The sequence below is a fragment of the Protopterus annectens genome, chromosome 8.part0, assembly GCF_019279795.1.
Source record: "Protopterus annectens isolate FY-2018-M chromosome 8.part0, PAN1.0, whole genome shotgun sequence".
In the NCBI taxonomy this organism is placed as follows: domain Eukaryota; kingdom Metazoa; phylum Chordata; order Ceratodontiformes; family Protopteridae; genus Protopterus; species Protopterus annectens.
Genome location: NC_056741.1, coordinates 1,445,252,868 through 1,445,258,128, shown reverse-complemented (window position 1 = coordinate 1,445,258,128; position 5,261 = coordinate 1,445,252,868).

The following is a 5,261-nucleotide window of genomic DNA, read 5'->3' as shown; positions in this document are numbered from 1 at the left end:
GCCACCCCCCTTAGAAATGCTGTTGAAGTGGCAGTAGCCCTAGTGGAATGAAGTCTAATCCCAGCTGGAATCTCCTTGCCATGATGGGAATAACAAAATGCAATGCAAAACCCAATCCACTTAGAAATAGTTTGTTTTGACACAGGCTTGCCCTGAGAACTCAAAGCAAAAGAAACAAACAACTGCTGAGACTGCCTAAAATCCTTAGTCCTGCTTAAATAATAACGTAACTGCCTGTGTACATCTAAAGTGTGCAAAATCTTTTCCCCCTTATTTTGGGGATCTGCATAAAAAGTAGGCAAATGAATAGTTTGGTTTAAAGCCACACTAGAAACCACCTTAGGCATAAAGGAAGGATTAGTACGTAATGATACCCTATCCTTATGGAAAATCAAAAAAGGCTCAACCGCCATAAGGGCCTGCAATTCAGAAACCCTTCTTGCAGAAGTAATGGCCAACAAAAAAGCAGTCTTCCATGACAAGTATTTCAATTCAGCAGTAGCCGCAAGCTCAAAAGGTTGTAGAGTAAGTTTCTCCAACACAAAATTGAAATCCCAAGCAGGAGTAGGAGCTCTACGCGGGGGTCTTATATTCTTTGCCCCTCTAAGAAATTGCTTGAACAAAGGATGAGAAAACAATGGTGGGTCACAATCATAGTGAGCTGAAATTGCTGCAGCATGAATCTTTATGGAAGAAAAAGACAAACCTTTGTCCAATAACTCAGTAAGATATTGAAGAGCCACACTCAAATTAGGCTCAGAAACCTCCAAATTCTTTGCAGCAACCCAAAATAAAAATCTCTTCCATTTTTCTGCGTATACTTTCCTTGTACTAGGTCTTCTGGCTTCCATAATCACATTCAAAACTTGTTGAGGAAGTTGAGACCTGCTATGTTTCAAAACAGAATATGCCAGGCTGTTAGATGAAGAGAGTGAAGCTTGACATTGAGTAGATGACCGTCCCTCTGAGACAATAGGTGTGGAATCAAAGGTAAAGGCCATGGAGGCTTCCTTACCAGACTCCTCAGTAATGGGTACCAGTGTTGCCGAGGCCAATCTGGAGCTATTAAAATCATCCTTGGCTTGTCTTGTCTGACCTTTAGGAGTACCTTTGGAAGAAGAGGCAGAGGTGGAAAGGCATACACATGAAGATTTTTCCAACTGAAAGAAAGAGCATCCACCTTCCAAGCTGTGTGATGTAACCTTTTCGTGCAAAACTTTGGCAGCTGGTGGTTTAGTGGAGAAGCGAACAGATCTATGTCTGGAGTTCCCCATGACACTGTCAATTTCCGAAATACATGAAGATCCAGTTTCCACTCGTGGGGATCCATGATTTGCCTGCTTAACACATCTGCTAAGGAGTTCTGTGCTCCCGGCAGAAACCTTGCCTGAAGAGTTAGTTGCAAGCTGAGCGCAGTCTCCCATAAAATCATTGCTTGCCTGCATAGAGGGTAAGAATGTGTTCCCCCTTGTTTGTTGATGTACCACATGACAGTTGTGTTGTCTGTTAGAATCAACACCTGCCCTGGAAGAAGTAACTCCTTGAAAGCCATTAATGCAAACTGGACTGCTAACATCTCCTTCATGTTGATATGTAGATGCTGTAGTCTGACAGGCCACTTGTCTTGTACCCACTTTCCATTCAGATGAGCTCCCCAAGCTATGTCTGAGGCATCTGTCGTTAGAATCTGACTCGCCTCTGGCCGGGTCACAGAGAGTCCCTTGTTTAGGTGACATTCCTGAGCCCACCACAAAAGTTCCTTTTGAATGCAAGGTATTATTTGAATGACAGTGTCCAAATCCTGGCAGTGCTGTGTCCATACATTTTTGAGATACCATTGCAGCTTCCTCATATGCAGTTTGGCATTGGGAAGTACCAGAATACAAGATGCCATGAACCCTAAGGCTTGAAGGACTGTCCTTGCAGTCAGCCCGGACTGAAGAGATAGTTGATGGAAGTAAAGGGAAAGATTCTTTTGTTTGTCCGGGGTTAAAAAGGCCATCTGGGTTGCTGTATTCAGTCTCACACCCAGAAAGCACATGTCTTGAGAGGGTACTAGACTGGACTTTATTTCGTTCACAGAATACCCCAGGCATCTTAGCACTGCTATCACATATTCCAAATGCTGTAAAGGTCTTCCTTTTCTTGAGCCAGAATCAGGCAGTCGTCCAAGTAAGGATAGATTTGTATTCCTTTTAGCCTGAAGTAAGCTATCACTGGAGCCAGAACCTTTGTGAATACTCTGGGCAGTAGATAAGCCAAAGGGCAATGCAGAGAACTGATAATGGGAATTCCCAGCTCGAAAACGCAGATACTTCCTGCAACTTAGTCTGATAGGTACATGAAGGTAAGCCTCCTTGAGATCTAAAGTTACCATCCAGTGATCTTTGCCCAGCAGAGGTAAAAGCTGTTGTAACGTCAACATTTTGAACTTGGGAATGTCCAGATAAGTGTTGAGGATAGATAAATCCAAAATTGGTCTCCACGTGTTCCCCTTCTTTGGTACTAGGAACAGGCGAGAATAAAATCCTAGGCCTCTTTCTGGCACAGGAACCGGCTGAATGGCCCCTATTTGGAGTAACAGAGAAATTAGCTTGTGAGCCTCTTTTCTTTGAAGCGGAGGAATGTCTGGCATGCCTTTGAAAGGAGGCAAGGTATGGAAATAAAACCTGTAACCGTGGTGAATGATATCCAATACCCATTTGTCTTAGGTAATTAAACTCCATTTTTCTTTGAAAAGTGCCAGCCTTCCTCCCAAAGGTGCTGCCAGACGAGAAAGCACTGGCAGCTGAAAAGGCAGGTCATTGGGTCTGTTTACGAAAGGACTGACCCCTGCCCTCACCAGAAGACTGAGCAGGTGAACTTCCTGTTCTAGGCCTAAAAGAACCTTGAGCTCTGCCCCTACCACGTCTAGACCTACCCCTAGACTGGGAATCATAAGCAGGATATGTCCATCCCTTAGTAGGCCAATTTCTACTAAATTTCGGAGGCTGAACCTGCAAAAAATCTTTAACAGTCTGCATAGACTTAGCCTTGTCCTCCATTTTCTTTAAAACTGCTTCTACAGGCGAACCAAACAACACGTCAGACTGTAAAGGAGCATCCAAAATCCTTGTCTTAACATGCTCAGCTAAATTCTGATCCCTCAGCCAGGCGTGCCTACGAAGAACAGAACCAGTGGCAGCCACCCTCGAAGAGGCCTGCACAGCATCAAAACCGCATTGCAAGGAATGCTTACCCACCTGTTCAGACACATGAACTAAATCCTGCAACTCTTTACACTCAATACCTTCCGCCAGAGCATCTACCTTAGACTTCAATTGTGAAAGGAGATAATTTTGATATTTTAACATGTGGAACTGGCAATTCAAAGCCCTCATGGCTAAAGTGGAAGAAGTATACACCTTCTTTCCCCATCTATCCAAAGCCCTTGCCTCTTTATCAGGAGGAACAGGATTTTTAACAACAGAAGCCTTAACACCCTTAGGCCCCTGAGAAACAGTTTCTGGGTCTGCCCTAGGACTCTTAAAAAGATACTTATGAGCTTCAGGCACCCTATAATACCTGTCTGGTTTAACTGGGGCAGGAGGCAAAGAATCAGGGTTCAGGGAAGCCTCTGCAAAAACATCTTCCACCACATCCAGAACAGGAGGTATAGCTAAAGGCCTATGCTGGGGTAAAACAAAAATCCCTAAGCCTCTTCCTGGAATCAGAGAAATCTTGACCTTCCCATTTAAAATGCTCCCTCATGGAATGAAGAGTCTCTGAAAAAGAAAAATCCTCAGGAGGAGAAGCCGAAGGAGTAGAATCATCCACATCAGAATCAGAATAAGGAGGATACTCCTGCAAGTCTTCAGCCGAAGACTCAGAAGCCTCCGAACACTGCTCAAAACTCTCAAGCTCAGGTTCCACCCTAGGCCTCTTATCAGGAGGGGGCATAGAACCTCTAATCATAGTAATCAAATCTTCTGCCATTTTAAGCATATGTTTCTTAGGCAAAGATCCTGAAGAACTAGGAGAGACCCCCACTGAAGCTAAACCTGGCCTGCCTCTTAAAGAAGCCTTGGAAACAGAAGGGGAGGGCCTAACCACCTTAGGAAGAGAGGGGAGAACAGCCACCTGAGAAGCCCCTTCAGCCTGGCCTACCTCCTGAGAGGACACATCCTGTAACAGTAAAGTCTCTCCCTGAGACTCCAAAGAAACTTCAGGCAGAACCACCGGCTCCACTGAGCCTTCTAAAGAACCGACGTCCGGGACTGACGGTTCTTCCAACCTAGGCTTTGCTGCTTTGTCCTTGCGCTTTTTGGACGAAGCGGGCGTCGGAGTATCCGACGGCATTTTATAATTACAACGCTTCCCAAAAACTAACCTGGCACAGTCTAATCTTCTCTTTATAGTGCGTTTGTTAAATCTAGCACAAGAGCGACATCCAACAACATCGTGCTCAGGCCCTAAACAAGGTATACACAAGGTATGGTAATCCCTATGAGGTATCGGTTTCCCACAAGAAATACAGTTATTCACTTTTTCTGACATCCGGTTAAATACTGAGGCAAGAAAAAACCAAAATATTCTAGCGGGTACTTAGCCAACTTTGATTCGGTCTGAAACTCCGACTTCAGAAAATTTCAGAACGCCAACCTGCACGCAAAACTGCTTCTGCATCGGACCATGCGGCAAAAAAGACTGAGGATATGACGTCGGTCATGCGCATTAGTACCCTGACGTCCTGACGTCAGACTGATGCGCCTTGACCGACGTCAGCCATATACTTTGGTATTCGGGCCGACTGGGACAGCGGACTACCCAAGTGTTAGGACTGCAGCAATGTGGAATGAAGAACATCTTCTTAACACCAAAATCTAGACTCAGTACTGTTATCAATATTCTACTGTTCATTAATCTGCTACCTAAACTCCTACCTTTTGGTAAACTTAAGGGGGCTCATCATGGAGCTCCTCTTTTGTATCTAACCAGTCCCTTATGACATACCACTGCTTATCTCTAGTGACTAATAACTGGTATGAACTTGGAAAAAAAAATCTTTACACAGCCTTAGAGTATCCCATTCCACCCTGCACAAATCTGACAAATGTCCATCTTCTGGCTTCCTCCGAACTTGAAACCTCTCTGCACCCCAGCCCTGTAAGAACAACCATGGTCACACACATTTCAATCACCACTTCAAGGCATGGAACAACCTCCTGCTTCATCACAAGATAAATATAAGTTCCTTTATAAACTTCTTAAGGAAGCATCTT